The sequence below is a fragment of the Adiantum capillus-veneris genome, chromosome 10 (genome assembly GCF_014529385.1).
Source record: "Adiantum capillus-veneris isolate H3 chromosome 10, ASM1452938v2, whole genome shotgun sequence".
NCBI classification, from domain to species: Eukaryota; Viridiplantae; Streptophyta; class Polypodiopsida; order Polypodiales; family Pteridaceae; genus Adiantum; species Adiantum capillus-veneris.
In genome coordinates this window covers 154107287-154129968 of record NC_140940.1, presented here as the reverse complement: position 1 = coordinate 154129968, position 22682 = coordinate 154107287, and the positions used below count along the sequence as shown (strand labels likewise).

Here is a 22682-nt window from a genome sequence, read left to right as displayed (position 1 = left end):
TGTGTGTGTGTGTGTGTGAGAGAGAGAGAGAGAGAGAGAGAGAAAGAGGGAGAGAAGAAGAAGAGAGTTTTAATGTCGTAGGAAACTATCCCGAGCAAGAGAGAGAGAGAGAGCCCTTAGTTTGAATGGCTTGCCACTAGTATCTATGAGTTTCCAGCATGTTGTCTTTTGGGTGTCATATTCTATCAATTGTAGCAGGCACTCAAAAGATTCTCTCATAGTGAGTACATAGTTACCCTTCAATGGGATTTTCAAAGATATGCTTCATAAAACTGGAGTACTGTTTTGTTGTCATGATAAATACTCGCAGATTGCTAACTATATATGATAACAAAATGTCATACAAACTTTCTACTTAGAGAGAGAGAGAGAGTGTTTTGGAGGGGAAGTAGCAGTACTTGTAAATACCTGGGCGGATAATGATCTGAATGTGGAATTTGTTGTTGAGGTAGACTTGGTTGATGGCGCCCTGCACACTACGCGAGTGACCACGCCCGCTCTGGTCTACCACTAGCACGCACACCGATCGGTGGTGCACCGGGTGCAGTTGCGCAGGCGTCATCGTGAACAGTCCCTCGTAAATACGGCCCAGCAACCCCCCTTCCTCTCTGGTCTACCACTAGCACGCACACCGATCGGTGGTGCACCGGGTGCAGTTGCGCATGCGTCATCGTGAACAGTCCCTCGTAAATACGGCCCAGCAACCCCCTTTCTCTCCTCCCCTCGTCGCCGCTGCTGCTCGTGTTCATTTTCTGCATATAATTGCCCTGCACGTCCCCCACCAGACATCGACGTTGCTCCCATCCACTCCTCCAGTATGGCCTTATAAATGTACGCCTGCTTTGATCCCTCACATCGTCCCTAGGCCTAGTTTTCACTGATCATGAGCCGTGGCCATGTCGATATTAAGCTCTCCTCAGCTTGCCCCCCTTCCTTAAATATATCCGTACCGTTATATTGAGCGCCCCCATGATGACTCCAATATCTCCCAAAGCACATTGCTCCCTTCATTTCTTTAGTCCTGCCCCTATTAATATATTCTCCACTCTGCCTTAGTAGTCTCATCGTCTGATCATGAAATATAATTAGCTGTGAACCCCCACCACCATCTCTGTAATTGGCCTCTTCCCCTTTAGCTAAGCATGCAGCCCAGCCCATTGTAGCACTATCATCTTCACCCCCAACCTCATCAATGATGCTCAATACCGTACTCTTCATTCAACATTTGCACTACTTTCTATCACTATTCAACTCACTATAAAAGGCATTTTGCAAAAGCTGGGGATACATTAAAGTGGCTAGGACGTTGCACTAATTGTAGCTTGAGCTCTATATTATTCGGTAAGGCACATCCTTTGTGTGATGTTTAGTATTGTGATAGCCAATCTCAGTGAAGAGAACTAATAAAAGGGATTAGTGGTCATGCATACATTAACCCTTATGTGAATTTGGACTATGTTATTTTTTTTTTCAAGAGGGTGTAGCTACACTATGTGTAAATTTTGATTCTAGAGTTGCAGGTCAATTTTTTAAGTTGAAATTTTGTCATGATATGTGTAAAGGTCCATGTGAGATGGTCACTAACCATTTAGAAATCCCTTGGTATAAAAGTCAATAACTTTAATGTGTTCCTCTTTCTTTGCTCTTTCAATTAAGTATAAACACTACTAATTCTGTTATGGTTCATCACTTCGTGTCTACGAGTCTAATCTTCAAATTTGAGAGCTTAAATCATTGTTTTTTGACGTTTTGACCATAGGAGAGTGCTACTAGACCTTATGGCGACCTATTTGGATTGTACTATTGTAGTTTCTATGACTTGGGTCACGATGGATCATGATCCATGTACCTTGTTAGAATGCAGCTAGACTTTGTAGACTTGTCCCTTCCCTTAAAGTTTTGTGAGGATCCGAGTTCGTTTAGTCACTAAAATGGCATGCTGATCGAGTGGTGAGAAAGGACATAGGTAGAGCTTCCGATCATTGAGTGATGATTTGCTTATTGAGTTGATGCATTTTCTTGTTAGGTTCACTTTTTGAGGACTGAACCACAAAGAGTCTTCGTGCCACATTTGAGTCACTTCCCTCAGTATTGACATATTATGTTAGTGCCAGATAGCTATGCTACAAACATCCATCATAGTGTTCTTTCCAAAGATTAGCCAAACTCATCAGAAGAAATTATCTGAAAAGTTTGACCAGAATCTGTGGAGGAACATGGATCACAATCCATGTACCTCAGAGGCCTTTTTTACAAAAAAAGTTATTTAATGACACTTTGCATCAGTAGAATATTACTCTGATAAAGTTTGGTTGCAAGAAATTTTTAAAAATCACATCAAAATTGGCTGATAGGGAAAAAACAATAAGCAGGAATTTCAAACACAAAATTGGATATATCTTGAGATTTTATGATCCAAATTTAAAAAATGTTGGGCATTAGCGTCTATAAAGGGCATAGAGAACTACATAATCAAATTTCATGCCAAAATGATGTCAAACGTGGATCACAATACCTTTTTAGGATTTTGGGCTGAGATTTGAGTAGTATATAGCTAAGACCATTCAAAAAAACTTTCTCAAAAGGCACAATAGCAAAAAGTTCACAAAAATTGGTCAAAAGTGCCAAGCATAAAAACTAGTTAGAAACTGTAAAATAGTCACAAAATTTCACTTTTGATTGGTAAAAAGTGATCAGAATCCACAATATTTGGAAAATAGCATTAAAATAGCAAGAACTACAAGATGACCAAGTTTCATGTCAGAATCAGGTCAAACATGGATTGTGATCCATGTACCTCATCATGATTTTGGGCTGAGATTTGAGTAATAGGTAGTTGAGACCTAGAAAAACACTTTTTTCAAAATAAGAGTTTACAAAAAAGTCAAAAAAGGTGGTGAAAAGATCCAAAAATAGAAGATTGTCAAAAGCAGCCACAACAGACTCAAGATTTCGCTTTTGGTTGTGTGAACCAAATTCAAAAAGATTTTGATGATAGACTACAAACATCATAGTCTATCAGCTCACCAAATCCCAATTCCAAAAGTGACCAAACATGGATTGCGATCCATGTACCTCCTTTATGTTTTGAAATAGAAACTTCACCAGCTTGTAGGAGAGACTATTGTGAGTAATACTTCTCAAAGCGTGGTTGTCAAAAAAATTCAAAAAGTGGGTCAACAATGCCAAAAACACTCCTATGCTAAATAACACTAAGACAAGCCTAGGGTTTCACTTTTGGATGTCTTTTTCTTGTCCAAATCAAATGCTTTTTGGGGATAGATTGCAAATACCTTCATCTACTAGTGATTCAAATTTGGGGTCAAAAGCTCTCCAAACATGGATCGCGATCTAGTATCTTTCTCTAATTTTTGAGCTAGAACCTAGCCAATTTTTTGTACATGCTATTTCTAGCCTAGCCCCAAAGTTTCATCTCATTTGGATATCAAATCCCAGAATTACTAAGTACATTGAGAAAGGGAAAAAATTGGCCTAATTTTCTATCTAGAGGTCCAAACATTTTTTTTTGATATCATAGCATCTACTAGTCATGCTGATCCTAATGGTACAAAGAAAAGTTAATTTGGCTTCCAAACATGGATTCTGATCCATTTACCTATGGTGATAGCTTGACTTTAAATTTTCCTAGATTGTATACACAAGGAACGTTTTCCCAAGTCCAGTTTTGGTAAGAAAATTAAAAATTTTGGATTAAAATACATCAAAATAGGTGATAGACTAAAAACTACAGAACACACCTAGGGTTGGGTATTTGACCTTTCAAAACAAGTTCAAACTCAAAAAGATTTGAGATATAGCTTGTGGACATAGAGTGCAACAAGCTCCCTAGCTATCAAGTTGAGATGTGGTTGAACATGGATTGCAATCCATGTACCTCCATCTCAAAATTTGATGAAAAAATGTATAGCATAACCTTGTCTAAACTTTGGAGTCATAATTTGATAGAGGAACATAGATCGTGATCCATGTACCTCTTCATAGCGGGGGTATCTGACTTGATGAGCTTGTAAGTAAACTTGAGCTTGTAAGTAAACTTGAGTACATTTAAAATCTCAATTTTGAGCTAAAAATACCTTTTAGAGACCAAGATACAAGAAAGATCCTATATCTTGATCTTGAAACTGTTTTGAGTCATGTTTCAAATACTATTCACTAAAATTGCTCTAAATTTTGATACACAACTCCAAATTGAGTCAGGTAAAGATAAGAAGAAAGCTTGTGATCAGTAGGACATAGCAAAACCAGGTTTCCCAATTCAAAACTTTCAAAGTACCCCAAAACCAATTTCTTGAGACAAAAGGGTGACAAAGACCTATCTTTTGAGAGACTTGGCCAAGGATAAAACATGATAAGTTGCATTAAGCCAAGTTGGTCCTATCAAAGACTACCTTGTGAGTTTTGAGAGGGCCTTGGCCATGAAAAATCATCCACCACCAGGATTTTCTACTCAAATCGGAGATATGAATCTAGAGGAGAGGCATCCTTTGATCAACAAACCCAACATGAAATTCATCAAAACGAGCAAAGCCCTGAGAGTTCCCACAGATTACACTCACCAGGGCTTGTATAGGTTCACAAATGGGGATCTACATACCTTCTACAAGTGTGTAGAACCCAATGCTAGAGGGTTGATAGAGAGTTGAGAGTTCTACCAGGTTATTTGGATTGCATCACACATGCTACTTTCAAAAAATGCACCATCCATACAAAATCAAAATATATAGGGAGAGAGGGAGATCAGAGTGGGCTTCAAGACAAGTTATAATCACTTATGAAACACCGTGCTTCAAAAATAGTATTCATACAATTAGCCATCATAACCACCTTATATTCAACCTTACGTACCTTTCCCTCCACCTCATAAACACCTTATGTACCTTTCCTATTAGGTTTAATGGCCATGTGGCCGATCGCCCATAACTAACTGCTACTAACACTAAGTGTACATCTATACACTTGTGTGAGCCACTAACACTAAGTGTACATCTATACACTTGTGTGAGCCACCAACACTAAGTACAATGTGTATTGTGCCTTAGTGCATAAGATAGAGAAGAAAGAAAGGGGGCACACAGTACGTGTTGGCTCTCCCCCTCCAACCCGTGTGTGTGGCTATGGTGATGAGTTTCTGAGTGTGTGTGTGTGTGTGTGTGTGTGTGTGTGTGTGTGTGATTCCTCTTCCTCTTCCGCTGTGCTCCCGGCTCCTCCCCTTCATCTAGTATCAAAGCGGTTTCATTCCCGAAACCCTTTCCGCATGCACGCACTTTCAAGAGTGCAAACAAGGTTTTTGATTTTTGCATCCGCAAATTCAGCTTTTCGAGAGCGTTTCCATCAGGTGTTCTAGGGTTTTACCCCCCTTTCGGAGCCATTCGAGCCATCAAAAACCCCATTTAAGCTATGGTTCAGGAGTTGCGTTTTTCAGCTCTCTTTTGGTAGTTTATGCTACAGAGCTTCCATAGCCATTACAGGTACCATTGTTGCAGTCTCTTCCTTCTAAGAGAGCCCACGGATCATTTGAGAGTGTGTAGCCTCTTTTGGAGTGGACTCATATACACACATAGAGTGAGAGTTTGACGGCATTGTCTTCTTCGACTATAGATACAAGTACAGGTACAGGTAGAGGTACATAGAGCGGCTTGGCTAGCTTTCTCTGTGCTTCTTGGCATCTTGGCTTTGGCTATGGCATCAACAACAACTCATAGGCTACATGTTTTAGTGCTTGCAATACTTTGGTTCCAGTGGGAGCAATTGTTTATGCGTACATGAATATGTTGACACTTTTGAGAGTGTTTGAGCTCTTTTGAGAGCGGTTTGACTCCCGAAAGGGATGTTTATTTGCATGCACATACTTTTGATGCTTGTTTGAGTGTCATGACAGACTTGTATGTCTTTGTGGATACTGCCATTGTACGCTTTTGTGGAGCCATCTTTTGGCTAGTACGGCAGTCTCGGCCATTTCTGAGTCTTGGTCCGGAAGATAGCCATTTCTAAGACTTGGCTATACGTTTTGCTGCATAACCTACATTGTTGAGGGTCTATAGCATGAGGTTTTCATTGAGCTGGGGTATTCTCAAATGTGGAGATACCTTCGGTGATACAGGTAGCTGGAGCATCCCTTACGAGGTCTCACCATAGGACATTTATAGAGTGGTGTATTAGCTTTTGACACCGAGTTGGGGTCTATGGTCAGTTTGACAGTTTATGTGCCTCAATTGGTCTCTATACAATGTGATTTTGAGAGGCATTTCCCTATTTTATGCTTTGTGAGTGACATACTTGGTCATTTCGTCTTGTATTTTGGTTGACATAGTCCCAAATACAAAGGAGACTCTGCCGAAGTTTCCCAGAATCTTTTGGTAGTTTTTTCCACCATGTCTACTAGCAAAGACCATGACATTTATAAATAAAGAAGTTTGATGGCACTAATTTTCAGCTTTGGAAGAACCAAATGCATGATGTGCTTGTCCAAAAGAAGCAAAAGTTGCCTATTGCCTATGCGGCTAGAACTGACAATATGCACATGACTCAATTTCAGTGGAAGGAGCGATGATCTATGCAGGTCTACGATTAGATGTACCTTGGTCAATCAGTGTACTTTTCAGCGTTAGAATGCGAGACTGCTCATGCTTTATGGCAGAAATTATGTGACACTTATGAAAAGGATACGACTAGCAATAAGGTTTTCTTGATGTGAAAACTTTTCAACCTTTGTATGAAGGAGTCAGCTAGCGTTGCCAGCCATATCAATGATTTTGATTCTCTTTTTGCCCAAATTTGTGCACAATGCATGACCATTGATGAGGAGATGAAAGCAATATGTTTGCTTTGTTCATTGCCACCCTCTTGGGATATCTTTTGCATAGCTGTAAGTAACTCTGCTCCTAATGGTATGCTAAAGTACGATGATGTTACTAGTGAACTTTTGTCTGAGAAGATGCATCAGAATACCATATCTCACATCATGGCGAAGATCATTATGTACAAAGGGAAGATAAGCAATGTAAGAGCTGTTCTTCACAACGTGAGTCCAAGAAAGAGGGAAATAGAGATGTATCAAAGGGTAGATCACAGTCTTGTGGTCTTCGCAATGTTCAGTGCCATTATTGTGATAAGTTTGGTCACATGAAGAAGGATTGTTGTGCTTGTAGGTGTGACAAAGAGAAGGGCAAAGGTAAAGGCAAAGATCATAATGATAAAGAGGAGAAACCAAAGAGTTTGGTTAAGATTGAAGAATTGAACATAGTTCAAGATGACAGTGATACACAAGACATTAATATGTTGACTAAAAATAATGATGTCTTTTATGATGCATAGTAAACTCTACCTTTATAGACCTCTATGCCAGCTGAACTCCTTGTTAGTGGTGAAGTATCCCACACATGGATTCTTGGTTCAAGTTCTTTGTTGCATGTAACACCTCATAGGCATTGGTCTACTATATACAAGGAAACCATTGGCTCTGTTACATTTGGTGACAGTTACTCTTATGAAATTGTTGGCGTAGGTGATAGTGCCATGGTTATGGTGGAAAATGGGGTGAAGTTTATCATCCATAATGTGCGTCATGTTCCAACCTTGACATGCAATCGGATTTTGGTTGGACGTCTTGATGACTTGGGTTACAAAGTCACTTTTCGTCAGCAGTCTTGGTGTGTTGCGAAGGGCCATCTTATTATAGCCCATGGTTCTAAAGTTGGTTCACTTTATCATCTTTATGTATATGATAAAAACAATGTTCTTTTTGTAACCGAGTTGTTAACCGTTGCTTTGTGGCATAGCCGGTTAGGACATATGAAGGGAATGGAGACACTCTCTCATTTGGGCTACTTACCATCTTTGCCATTTTCTAATTTTTTCTTTTGTGAGCACTGTCAATATGAAAAGCAAACACGGAGACTTAGTACACATTCTTTTGACAAAGAAAGAAAACCCTTAGGCTTGTGCACAATGATTTATGTGGGCCTATGCCTTCTAAATCCCATGGTGGTGCATTCTATTATGTTACATTCATTGACAATGCAACACGGCATGTTTGGGTCTATGCCATGAAGTTTAAAGATTGTCTAGTGTTGAAACTCAGTCTGAACATAGGTTGAAATCTTTGCGCTCAGACAATGGTGGAGAACATGTCTCCAAAGAGTTTACAGACTTCTATTCAAGTATGGGAATTAAGAGTGAGTTTACAATTCCTTATACCCCTGCACAAAATGGTGTTGCAGAACGAATGAATAGGACCATCCAAGAGAGGATTATGTCTATGCTATCACAATGTAATTTATTGCAAGTGTTTTGGGTTGAAGCATTATACACAACCGTGTACTTGATCAAAAGATCACCACATGCTTCATTACAGTTTTGTGTACATTTGGAGCTATGGTCATGACATAAATTGTCTTATGAAAAACTCCCCACATTTGGCTATGAAGCTTATGCACATGTGCCCAAGGAGTTGCGTGCGAAGCTAGATTCTAAGTCCAGGAAATGCATCTTCATTGGCTATGGTGTAGATGGTCAATTTGGATATTGTTTATGGGATTTGAACAGTCGATCAGTGATCCGTAGAAGTGATGTTGTCTTTAATGAGACTAAGATGCATAGACAGCTAGTGAAAGAGGTTGAATTCCAAAAAGTGACATTTTTTGATGTATCACCTCTTGTCCAGACAACTATTGAGCCAATTACTACACAGGCTAGTATGATTTTTGATCAACCACGGAGATCTCAAAGAGTCTCATATCCACCAGACCGTTTTGTTCCAGGTATGGATTTTGTTTTGCTGACAGATAGTGGTGAGACTTCTTGTTACAAAGAGGCTATGATAGCCAATGATAAGGTTCAGTGGGTGGGAACATGCTCTGAAGAGGGAGATGTCCAATATTGCAAAGAACAAAACATGGGAACGTGTTCCGTTGCCAAGAGGTAGGAAAGCATTGCCTTGCAAATGGGTTTACAAGAAGAAGATTGACAATTACAAAGGTTTAGTGCCCAAAGATTTCAAGCAAGAATATGATGTCGATTTCCATGAAATCTTTTCTCAGTGGTCAAGATGACCATACTAAGAATGTCGCTTGCTTTGGTTGCCAGTGAAGATATGGAGCTTGATCAAATGGATGTCATTACAACTTTCTTACATAGTGATCTTGAGGAAGAGATTTATATGCAGCAACCTAAAGGGTTTGTGCCAAAAGGGCAAGGAACATTTGGTCTATAAGATTTTGAAAAGTCTCTATGGCTTGAAGCAATCATCCAGACAATGGTATCAAAAGTTTGATGCATTTATGCGTTCCCTAGGCTATAAGCATAGTAATAAGGATCCATGTCTTTACGTGAAAAGACAACCCAATGGACATATTATTATGCTTATCCTTTATGTAGATGACATGCTTATTGCTGGTCATTCCAAGAAGGACATTGTTGACTTGAAAACCAAGCTAAAAAGTCAATTTGACATGAAATATTTGGGTAAATCTGATCACATTTTGGGTATGCGCATTACTCGTGACCGTACGAAGAGGTTGTTGTATCTTTCTCAAAAAGAGTATGTGCACAAGGTTCTTGATCATTTCAACATGTAGAAGGGGAAGGCTTTGAGTATTCCATTGCCTGAATATTTGAAGCTTAGCAAGAATGACTATCCCAAATTTGCTGAGAAAAAAGATGTAATGGCTAAGGTTCCTTATGATTTAGCTTGTGGTAGTCTGATGTATACCATGGTAGCTACAAGGCCTGACATTGCACATGCAGTGGGAGTTGTCAGCTGATTTATGTCTAAACCTGGTAAAAAGAATTGGGATGGTGTCAATTCGATTCTCAGATACTTGAGTGGCACTGCAAATAGATAGTTATTCTATGGATGTGGAGAGTCATCCATTCACAGATTTGTAGACAGTGATTATGCAGGCTGTGTTGACAGTCGTAAATCAACAACAGGTTGGATTTACACTTGTAATTGTTTTGCTATTTGTTAGAGATCTTTCTTCAAGACTGTACATCCGTTTCTACCATGAAGGCAGAGTATGTTGCATTGAGTGAGGCAAGCAAAGAAGCTATTTGGCTTGCTCGCCTAGTGAAAGATCTTGGATTGAAGCAGTGTACACCAGTTCTTCATTGTGATAGTCAGAGTGCTATTGCCCTGGCTAACAATCTAGTGTTTCATTCCAAAACGAAAAACATTGATGTGCGTTATCACTTCAATTTTGAATGCCTGGCAAACAATAGCCTTGATTTAGTAAATATTCCTACATCAGAGAACACAGCGGATGCACTCACTAAAGTCTCTCTAGCCATCAGTTTCAGCATTGTCGTGAGTTGATGGGCATTGGGTGAAGAGTGGTCACTAACACTAAGTACAATGTGTATTGTGCCTTAGTGCATAAGATAGAGAAGAAAGAAAGGGGACACATAGTACGTGCTGGCTCTCCCTCTCCAACTTGTGTGTGTGGCAATGGTGATGAGTGTGCGAGTCTGTGTGAGCGATTCCTCTTCCTCTTTCACTGTGCTCCCGGCTCCTCCCCTTCATTTCCCTCCACCCCACAAGATTATAGATGGCAGAGCCATGTAACATTCCACCAAGCCATGCAAGACAGCCAGGGGAGGCAGGCACGAGGCAAGGCAGGTGAGCTGGCGCAGTGCACAGGAACCTGAATTTTTTAAAAAATACACAGTTTTTGCAACCAACAGTATGCAAACATTGGAAATGGATCTTGATATATTTCATCTAATGAGAACTAAAATGGGTTTGGGATAACCTCATTTTGTCTTCTTGTCCATGTGGCATTGAAAAAACGTCCCCGCCCCGAGCACAACGCATGCACACCAGGCGAGGAAGTGTGTAGCGCACAAGGTGTAGGCAGGGCTAGGGTAAGGGAGTCAATTTAGAGGCGTTTTGTGGAAACATGATATTTTTTGGGGATATTTTGCAAATCTCATCATTTTTAATATTTATGCATTGCACGAGACTCCTCATGAAAAGGCGAATCAAATGATAGCTAAATCAATATTTTTTAGATTTTGTTTGAATGCTCCATTTGAAAAAAACACAGCTTTTGAGGCTTCTTGAAGCATTAGAGACACTCAAGGCCCTCTAATGGTACACTTTTCAGCATATTCCCAACATGACACATAAGCAAGATTCTAGGAATATTCCAAATTTATTGCTTCTAAATTGGGGGTGGATATGTGTCTAACCTGGGGGGTCAAATTTTTTTGTCTCTAAACTAGCTCCCTTACCCTAGAAGGAGCTCTCCTTTCGTGGCACTTCTCTCACAGTGGAATCTTCTCTCACGCTCGCTCTCATTCTGTTATTTGACTAATATAAATACAAATGGAATCTCTCTTGGCTCCACTGATTAGTTAGCTTCATTTACACTCATTTTGGTCCAATCGCATTCAAATGAAATCCATCACACTACATTGGATTTCAACTACTATCAATTGAAACAATCAATTCCACACTACTAGGCTTAGTGCTAAACTCAACTACATGTACTCCTTTGAAATCATTTGCAACCAATTGGATTCTAATTACACAAAATACTCTTTTGGAATCAAATGTACTCTATTGGACTCTAACTTCATGCTATATCTGAACAATGGTGTCAAGTACAAATGTAGTACACACCCCTATAGTGCACCTTTTTATCCCTAGATGGCCTCAATTTTTTTATGATTTCACCCAATTGGAGTTAACTAAACTCACTTTTGTGTAATTACATATAATTGCATGAAACCCTTTGGACTCTCTCAATTGAGTGAGTACATGGCAGTGCAATTAGATGCTTTTTTATGATTTCACCCAATTGGAGTTAACTAAACTCACTTTTGTGTAATTACATATAATTGCATGAAACCCTTTGGACTCTCTCAATTGAGTGAGTACATGGCAGTGCAATTAGATGCTTGTTGAGAAACAATCACGTTCAATTGTGCATAAGTACGCTTCATTTTGACTTCAATGAAGCAGGAATGAAGCTTTTCATATCCAACTACTAGACTCCATGTGACTATTCTAATTCCTTTAGTCCCCATTTCTCTCACATTGGCGAAGTTAGTTGCAATCCTGGGGGATTCACTCTATATATGAAGCGGGACGCCACCTGCGAGCGGACAACTTCAATAAAACCCCTATCTACGACTCATATCAGGTAATATGACCCCCCTTTCTATGCTTATACAACAATCCGTGCCAAAAACTATCATACCTCTATCTTACATATAAAATTTAGGTCTTACATGATCTAAATGAGTAAAAATAGTCAAAGAGTGTGTAGCATAGTGACTGGCAACGTACTAAGGAACCACTTCTATTGATAACTAGATGTATCCTCAATGTGTCTTAGTTTGACTTTGAAACTATGTGCCTGTTCAGTATGCACTCTACCTACTCGTCCAATACGGGTCCAATTTTGACCCATCTAAATTATTCAAACATTAGGAAAATTTTGAACTCATTTTTGGGCCTTTTAAGAGTGCCACATCATCAAAGTTGTACAAAAGAAAGCAACCCGGTAGACCCCTCTAAATATTGCTTAAAACCCCATGATATGACCTATCATTGGAAAGTTCTTGAAAAATGGATTCTAAAGAGCCAAGCTCCGAAAAGTTTGGATGACTTCTATGAAAGTTATGCCATTTTTTTTTAATCAACCAGGTTTTGTTACCGTTTCAGTAATCTAAAATCACCTTTTTCTATATCTGCATGAAGGCAATGTCCGACACATACATGCTATATATCAATAGATAGCATTTGAAGAGTAGATTCTAAATATCCAACCTCCGATAAGTTTGCATCTTATTGCAAAAAAATTACCGATCCCCACTTTTTGAAAGCTATGCCACATCAACAATTCTTACAAGGCCCATTTTTGAGTCCAAACTTTCTTAATGAACCATCATTATAAAGTTTTGTGAGGTTCTTCGTGTAAATTTGCATCTATACAAACTCTTTATAGCTTTCATCCCTCAATAAGTGAACTATATACAAAGCAGTGTTAGTTCTTGCATGTATCTTTGTAGCTATTGACTCACAAGTTCAGGGGAAGAATCTTTTGGGAAGCCATGATTTGGAAACACAAACTTCTTCTCATGTTTCCCTTTCCTCACTAATCTTCCCCCCCCCCTAAATATGATACCCCCTCCCTTATTTTTAATCTTGGGAGATAAATTATTGGGGGCCTACCCCTAACTTATACGCTTATGTAACTTGTAAAAAACCCATCTCCCCTGCACTTACGTGGTGTGGTAAGTTTTTCATGGTGAATCCCCCGGGGTTACAATTGGATCAAAAGGTAGCTTGAATAGGTACTAAGCAATGGATGAGGAGGAATGACATTTTGAATTTTACTTTTACTTTTACTTTAAATCCCTACTTTGCATCATATTGGAAGCCATAGTGCCTTTCCAATGTGACTTCTAAATTGGTTCACATATCTTCGTGCCAATGGATGCGATATGACACCAACTTGCATTTAGTTGTACTAAAGTCCGATTGGATACACATGGATTTGGATTGCATTTAATTCTAACTAATTGTCGTGAATGCTACCTACCATTTTCCTCTCTACACCAAAATAGATGTTATAGAATTTTTTGCACATCATCACCTCTCAAATCCAACAGCCTCTCAAACCTTGACTATAATTTTCTCATTTTTCTCATCAAATTTCCTCTCTCATGAAAGATTTTCTATGTGTGTGTGTGTGTGTGTGTGTGTGTGTGTGTGTGAGAGAGAGAGAGAGAGAGAGAGAGAGAGAGAGAGAGAGAGAGAGAGAGAGAGAGAGAGAGATTCACTACAAGACTCCATATATGGAATCTCTCTTGATTCCACTCAATTGGATTCAGTGACACTTCACTAGACACATTCACACTCATTTTGGTCCAATTTTACTCAATTGAATTCCATCGCACTACATTGGATCTCAACTATCCTCAATTTTCACAATTAGATCCAATTGCACAATACTAGACTTAGAACCAAACTCAACTACTCTACTTTGAAATCAATGGATTGGATTCTAACTACACAAGGATCTTCTTTGAAATCAATACACAATTGGACTCTTATTACATGCTATATCCTAAGAATATTGGCCTCAATACACACACCACTCTATTGTGCCTTTTTATCCCTAGATAGCCTGAAATTGTCTCCAATTGCACTCAATTGAGTTAACCAAACTCATTTTAGTCTGATTGCATGTAATTGCATGAAACATTTATGCCTCTATCAATTGAGTGAGTACATGGCATTGCAATTAAATGCTCATCGATCAAATTGGTTCTTAATTCACTACAAGAGGTCACTTGAATTCCGGTGCCACATTACCGGCGTCACTGGCGGGCGTCGGTATATGTGTATGTATTTATGGAGGGAGCTAAGGTTTTTTTAAAAAAATGATTTTCAAATTTCCAACGCCTCTTCCGGCATGTATTCCAACGGCAGCACGAATGCGCATACCGACGCCCCTTTCGATGACTGTACCGACGGCTATACCAATAGCTGTACCAACGGTACTTGCAAAAATCGAAACCGCGGGCTTTCTTTGCGCATTTCTCTTAGTTCTTGTACCACATCTCAAGCTCTCCTCTTCACCATCTCTCACAGATCTGTTGCGATACATGCCGTCGGAGGTGCTAATCTTGCTTGTGGGTTAGCGCATAACACTAAGGTAAGATTGTTTTCATGTTTACTTGTAGATTTAGGGTTTAGAGTTTAACTTTGTGTTTGTATGTGCGTTTTTGCAGGTTCCAGGACTTTTACAACAATTTTTATTGCTCAAATAGGATGAATGTGAGTGCATATTAAGTTTATTTAAATTACTTTGTACATTAAGAAAAGAAAATTTCATGCTTTAAGCTTTGAATGCTTTAAACTTTCAATGCTTTAGAAGAAATTAGGATTTGTTATGTGAAATTTCATTTTAAATTATGGAAAAAATTTGTTTAACTTTATGAAAAAATCTTGTTCTGAAGAAAATTTTTATTGAATTATGTCGTTTTTCAAATTATGTAGTTGATGGGGTTTATTTTTTAGGTTAAGTTTAGGTTATAAGTTAAGTGAGATTAGGTTAGGTTACGTTAAGGTAAGCTACGTTGTTATGTTAGGTTATATGTTAGGTTAGGTTAGGTTATCTTATACGTTAGGGTAGGTTAAGCTACGTTAAGTTAGGTTAGGTTATCTTATATGTTAGGTTAGGTTAAGTTAATCTACATTAGGTTATGTTAGGTTAGGTTAGGTAAAGCTACATTAGGTTAAGCTACGTTCGACAATACGGCAAGCTATAGAGCTTACCCACAACGCATATTAAAAACAGTACAATGGCGATCCGTTCGTCAATACAGCAAGCCATAAAGCTTACCCACAACACATATGCATTGTGGGAAAGATCTATGGCTTTCCGTATTGCCAACGGCTCGCCATTGTGTTGTTTATATGTCCGCGAGAGGTTTTCAAGTTCTAAAATAGCACCATGGCGAGCCGTTTGGCAATACGGCAAGCCATAGATCTTGCTTACAATGCATATGCATTGTGGGAAAGCTTTATGGCTTGCCGTATTTCCAAACGGCTCCCCATGGTGTTGTCTATATGTTTGCGAACGATTTTCAAGCGCTAAAATTACCTCGTGCCCCTAAAAACAACACAATGGTGATCCATTTGGCAATACAACAAGCCATAAAGCTTGCCCACAAGGATTATGTGTTGTGGGCAAGCTCTATGGCTTGCCATATTGCCAACGGCTTGCCATTGTGTTGTCTATATTTTTGCGAGCGCTTTCAGACCATAAAATCACTTCGCGAGTCTAAAAACAACACAATGGTGAGCCGTTCTTGCCAAATTGGCAAGCCATAAAGCTTGCCCACATTGCATATGCATTGTGGGCAAGCTGTATGGCTTGTCGTTTTGCTAAACGCCTCACCATTGTGTTGTTTTTATGTTAGGTTAGGTTTAAGTTATATGTTAAGTGATATTATAGGTCAGCTTAGAGCTATCGATGGCATAATATTTGAGAACATACAAACGGATTTCAAATATAAATCGTGTACTATGTAAACAACTTTGGTTAGGTTAGGTTATAGGTTAGGTAGAGATTATAAGTTAGGTTACATTAAGTTAAGTTAGGTATAAGTTTTACGTTACGTTAGATTATAGGTTAGGCATAACGATTATAGGTTAGTTTAGAGCTAGTGTCAAATTAATAGTAGAGAAAACGCAATCGGACTTCGAAGATGACTCATGTACTTCTAAAAACGTAAACGGACTTCGGTTAGGTTAGATTATAGGTTAGGTAGATTTTATAAGATAGGTTATATTAAGTTATGTTAGGTATAGGTTTTATGTCAGGTTAGATTATAGGTTAGGCATAACTAGTATAGGTTAGGTTTCGAGCTAGCGTCAAATTAATAGTAGTAAAAACGCAATCGGACTTTGAAGATGACTCGTGTACTTTTAAAAACGCAAACGGACTTCGGTTAGGTTAGGTAGATGTTATAAGTTAGGTTACATTAAGTTAAGTTAGGTATAGGTTTTATGTTAGATTAGATTATAGGTTAGGCATAACGATTATAAGTTAGGTAGAGCTATTGTCAAATTAATAGTAAGAAAAATGCAATTGTCAAATTAATAGTAGAAAAAACGCAATCGGACTTCGGTTAGGTTAGGTTATAGGTTAGGTTTAGGTTATAAGTTAGGTTACATTAAGTTAGGTTAGGATCATGTTATAGGTTAGGCTAGAGCTAGTGTCAAATTAATAGTAGAAAAAACACAATCAATTTCAAAAGTGCACACAGACTTCAAGAACCTTAATATATATTCATTGACCAATAAAGACGAGATTACTACCCTGTGGTCCTAATCTCCGTGCACCTCTAGACCGAGGTGTGCGGGGATCGGGCCTAGCTAGAGAATGTGAGGTTGTTAGAGCTAGCAGAAAATAGTTGAAAAAATGCAATCGGACTTCAAAAGTGCACACGGACTTCAAGAACTTTAATATATAGTCATTGACCAATAAAGACGAGATTATTACCTTGTGGTCCTAATCTCCGTGCACCTCTAGACCGAGGTTTGCGGGGATCCGGCCTGGCTAGAGAATGTGAGGTTGTTAAAGCTTGTCATGTACTTAATAGTGTGTAGTTATAACAACTAGAGTGTTTTAATTATTTGTTGCATCATTGGTAGATAAAGTATGGACAATAGGATGGCGTGTCCTTGTGCGGATTACAAGAATCAGATCTTTTGAAAACGAAAAATCTTCGACCAACACATACGCAATCACAGTCTCTTTCTGATAGAGCAAGTACAAGACCTGCATTATCGATCTCATGGTCTAGAGATTGAAGGTCAAAGTCCGCAAGTAGATATTGCTCCAACTTCATCCCAGAGGAGAAGATTTTCAAACGAGCAATCATCGACTAAGTCCTCCCAACCAATACCTGAAGCGGCATTTTGAGAAGTAGAGATGGAGCAGATGTTGGACGCGTTCTTTGACATGGACTCCAACATTGAACGCGACAACATTGAACGCAGAGACTGTGGACCAACCTCAGCCATCCCGTTCATATCGACGGCATGATAGCAACGATGAGGAGGGTGAGATGATGCAAAGTCTTGCACGCATGCCGCTCTACACTGGTGTAAAAATCTCAGTTCTTCGTACCGCATTGGCAATGCTTAATTTGTCTGTCTACGGTTGGTCTGACGCCTCAGTCACAGAGCTTTTCAGGTAAACATATTTATCCTAAGCATGGTAAAGTGCAAATTACAGTTCATATAAAGTTATCAAAGGGCTGACTTGTTCATGTAACGTGAGGTTGCTGAATGAAAAAATATTGCCAGAAGGGAATCACATGCCCCCTACTCGTCCAGCCGCTTAAAATCTTCTTACTAATTTGGGCTTGGATTATGAGAAAATACACGCATGTCCTAATGATTGTATACTTTTTCGCAATGAGTATAAAAACCTGGAACAGTGTCCCAATTGTGGATCAAACAGGTACAGGGAGGACACACAAGGAAAATTTATCCCTGCAAAGGTCCTTTGACACTTTCCTATCATTCCAAGAATAAAGAGCATGTTTAGGTGCAAGTCCATAGCCACTTTGATGACATAGCACTCAAATACTAGATCGATAGATGATGTTATGCGGGTACCTGCTGACTCTCATGCATGGAAGCACATAGAGGAAAGTTGGCCTACATTTAAGAATGAGCCTTGATGTATCCACTTTGGTCTGGCGATGGATGGAGTAAACCCGTTCGGATTACGGAGTTTGTCATGGAGCATGTGGCCTATTTTTTTGGTTAGTTATAATCTTCCGCCATGGCTCGCTATCAAGAAGGGCCATCTGTTGTTCTCATTGATCGTCCCAGGAAAGTACAAAGCAAAGAACATGGACGTCTATATGGCACCACTTATGGAAGAGCTCCAAATCTTGTGGACATGAATCGATGTGGTTGATATGTCCCAACCAATCGGACGATGGAATATACATGTGCATGGCATTCTCATGTGGACCATGCACGATTGGCCAGGGTTCGGTGAGTGCTCAGGTAAGTGCCTTTTAAACCCTCACACGCATGTGATTCATGGTTATGTCAACGCTTTTAAATATTAATATGTGATGTTTTAGGCTTGAGCTACTAGGGCAATCACGCAAGTCCAAAATGTGGTCCTCGACTTGGCTTCCGCTGCTTTGAGCATTTGAGCAAGAGCATGGTAGATTTTTGCCTGAAGGACATGAGCTATGTGGACCAAACATATGCAAACATGACATGCATCCATTGAAAGCGAGCGATTGGAAAAACATGTGGCTGGAGAGGGGAGATTGGATGCCAGTTGGAATGAAAAGAATTTCTATTTTCCATGATCTCCCACACTGGAGTGACCTGCTGATCAATCATTTGCTCAACCCAATGCACATCTTCAAGAATGTGGGGGAGATCTCTGGAAGACCATCACTCGAAAAAAGGAGAGCAAGGCCCAAAGAGATGACCTGCAGGCTGTGGGTCGAATTCCAGAGACGTGGCCTCGACTTAAACCCAATGGAAAGTGGTCTATACCAAAAGGTCCATGGGTTCTGAGTTGCACAGAAGAGCAACAAGTGAAGAAGACTATATCTTCATTCAAGACTCCCACAGGGTGCATGCGATGTTCGAAAACGGCTTTTACAAGAGATGACAATCTCAATGGTCTTAAGTCCCACAATTGGCACAAATTTTTACAGTTCATCTTACCAATTGCCATAAAGGGTTGTTTGACAGATGACATTCGAAGAACAATCTACAAAATCACTGAGTTGGTACGCTCGATCAGTTCAAAAGAGATAAGAGAAGACAACATCGATGCAACACGCTTAAATGCTATTGAAGCAGTGTGCATGGTGGAGAAAAATTTCCAACAAACATTCTTACCATCCAAACGCATGTACTTGTGCATGTGGTCGATGAAGTTGCAGTTGCTGGGGTGGTCCATAGCAAGTGGATGTTCTTCTTGGAGAGATTTATGAAGACTTTAAAGGGGTTTGTTTGTCAAAGGGCTTGCCCCGAGGGTAGCATGACCGAAGGATGGCTTTTACAAGAGTCTCTTGTCCTCATCAGTGAATTTTTGGTCTCAATTGATCCAAAGATGCCCCGAATGTGGACTACTGAGTTCAACGTCAAGGTGACAGGGGACGAGCCATAGGAACAAGGCATCGTTAGGAAGATGGACATCACAATGCGAGAAAAGGTTATGATATTTTGCCTTCTCAACTCAAACATCATGCAAAAGTGGCTAGAGAGGTAGGAAGGGCAAAAGCAACAATGCTTGACAGATTGCCTTCAATTCAAGCGCAACCGTGCAACTAGAAACCTTCCTTTTTCAGATCATCTTCAGAAATTGCTCGACTTTCCAACTGGGTGGTGGTTAGATGCGACACTCTCAGAGGAAAAGAGGAGTGTAGTGTTGATTACTAAAGAGGAAGAGGAGATGTCAAGGGGTTGCGATTGCCATGTACATTTCACAACTTCCTTTTCGAGCTCCACATGAAAATTAGTTTGCTTTAATAACTTTTAGTCTGTTTCAATTTTGTGGTTGCAGTATCACAAATATGGAGCTTTGTGGTCACATGGGAAGCACTTCAGAGTGCAACGGATCGATGAACAAAGGGTCACTTTTGACAGTGGTGTTAGGGAAAGCTTCGTCCAAGAAAGTAGGAGTAGTGCCAAGGATGAGAATACAGAGATTGGTCAGCTTGAATACTTTGGCTACATCCAAGACTAGCTTTAGAAAGTTTGATATGTTTATCTTTGATGTCAAGTGGTTCAAAGTTACTACCAGCGGCCCTAATGCAACTGTACGCAAAGACAAGAGTGTATTGATTCAAGTGAACTCTAGGCGGGTGTGGACAGATGTGTGGGATACATTCATACTTCCGCAGCATTGTGAACAAGTTGTGTTCATACACGATCCACTATGGACATAAAATGATGAGAATGATCTATCTAAACCCTGCTGGCTCTATGTCGTTCAAGTTGCTCCATGTAGCAAGCAAGTGTGTGAAGGATTGGATGTTGAGCTCGAAGAGGTGATTCATGAACAAAGTGCAAGACCGACTCCAACTTTAAGTTTAGATTTTGAGGTGGATGTCAACATTGAGCAATAGTTTGAACCTAGAGATGAGGTGTCAAATAGTGAAGCTGATGCGGAGAGCGACGAAGAAGTAGAGTTCGATGACGAAGATGCATAAGTACAGATTGAGATAGACATCTTTGGGCATCAGATCTCATAGAGGATGAGAGATTAACAATGACTTTTGCTAGGAAACCTTTTGTAAAGCTCTTTTTATTAGTCTACAATACACTTTAGATTTTGATCATTTATGTAGCAGTTTTGTTGATTTGTTTCATTTGTGTAGCAGTTTCATTGATTTGTTATTTGTATTGATTAAGCATTTCTTATGTAAACTAACTATTTTGTGGGTGTTGTTTGTGTGTGATTATCCATGGCCGATGACGATGAGCCATACTCTCCTAGTTTAAGTTTTCCAATCACTCCGGCCGGCATGTCACCCGATTAGATGGGCTCGTTTTATCTCAGTTCACACCAGAGTAGATCACGATGGCACAACACCTTTGGGGTACAGGTACCTCTAGACCTACTACAGTCGACCCTACGCCCGGGACTAGTGTGGTCCCTACACCGAGTGGCCCCACACCTCAGTCTAGTGTTCCCCCTACGCCTAGGACTCATGTGCCCTCTACACTGACCAGTGGTTCATCCTCGAGAAGACGTAGCCGTCGTTTTGGAGGCATGGTTGCTGTGGTAGCAGTTCTACCGATGCATCCACACCACTGAGAGAGCGTCCACCACTCTCTTCAGTAGATAGTTCATCGATGGGCACACCACGTACACCTTGAGGATCACACAAGCATGATCCTAGCAAGGTGTACAGGAGCAGGGATGGGGCTGTTGTGGCAGATATGGTCGAAAAGGAAATGCGACAGAGGATTCGATAGCTTTGTACGATTCAATTTGGTCACTTTGTGATGGAGATTTGGGAAACTCTCGATCTTGAGAGAAAGAATTACATCGTTGACGCCATTCAGAGAGAATACAGGACGACATAGGGGTATGATCAGGTCTCGAACGCCTGGATTTTGAGCGTGGCAAGGTCCACATTGTTACACCGTCGGTCAGAGGCCAGAGACAGGTTCAATGACAGCAGTCCCAAGCCAGCATGGTTGGACACAGAGGAGTGGACGGGGATTGCACGAGAGAGACAAGACAATCCCAATAGATTTCAGCAGCAGAGAGATGCATCCAGAGCACGTTTGGAGTCTGCTGGAGCGTCACATCTTGGGAGTGGAGGCTACAATACGCTTCGACATGAGTTTGTAAGTATTATACGTATGCTTTAAATTATTGATGATATATATGTTATTTGAATATTTATCTAATGATTAAACCATAATTTTGCAGGAAGTTGACGTGAAGCGCCTTCCAACACGCCAAGAGAAGAAGTATGGGTACAAGCATGGACTTGTGGCCCTTTTGACCCAGCCTGCAGGAGGTGGGAGAGGACGTCGATTGGAAGGCATTACCATGAGGGTCTTCTCACTCAGTGATTGTTTGCATATGTAAAGTTTTTTAGTACTTATGTTTATGGTTTATGGTTATGTTTATGGTATGGCACACATGCTATGGTTAAGGTTTGACAATCAACTTAAGATTATGGTTTTGCTATGATGGTATGACAATCATTTGATGGTTATGTTTATGATTATGGTTATGGTTGTGCAAGGTTATGGTTATGGTTTTGGTTCAGGTGATGGTTATGGTTTTTCTATGATGGTATAGCAATTGTGTGATGGTTATGTTTATGGTTATGGTATGACAAGCAAGTTATGGTAATGGTTATGGTATGGCAAACAGGTTCTGTTTATGGTTTTACAGTTTTTGACCCATGTTTTATTCTAATTTCCATACACTCGCTCTTTAGCGTTAGCTTGTAGGTGGAGTGTGGTTGCTTGTGCACTCCTCCTTTGGGCAGAGAGGGCTGTTTTCTTTTGCTGCAGTACATGTAGCATTAGTTCCCAACCCTCTCTACCCAAAAAAAATTTGCAGGTTTTGGTCGTCGGTACAGATGACAGTATCACCGTAGGTAGAGCCAACGAAATGAGCGTCGAA

At 40.0% G+C, this 22682-nt stretch overlaps 1 long non-coding RNA gene across 2 annotated transcripts; it reads left to right on the top strand.

Moving 5' to 3' along the window:
- The first annotated feature begins 436 nt into the window (after positions 1 to 436).
- Positions 437 to 22182, top strand: LOC147449899 (uncharacterized). 2 transcript variants are annotated; one of them, XR_015189484.1, is made up of 4 exons: positions 437 to 1341; positions 14764 to 14809; positions 20094 to 21889; positions 21975 to 22182. It is a non-coding gene; the product is annotated as an uncharacterized LOC147449899 (long non-coding RNA). The 2 variants fall into 2 exon arrangements; XR_015189483.1 differs by lacking the exon at positions 437 to 1341 and adding an exon at positions 4191 to 14687.
- Positions 22183 to 22682: the final 500 nt, after the last annotated feature.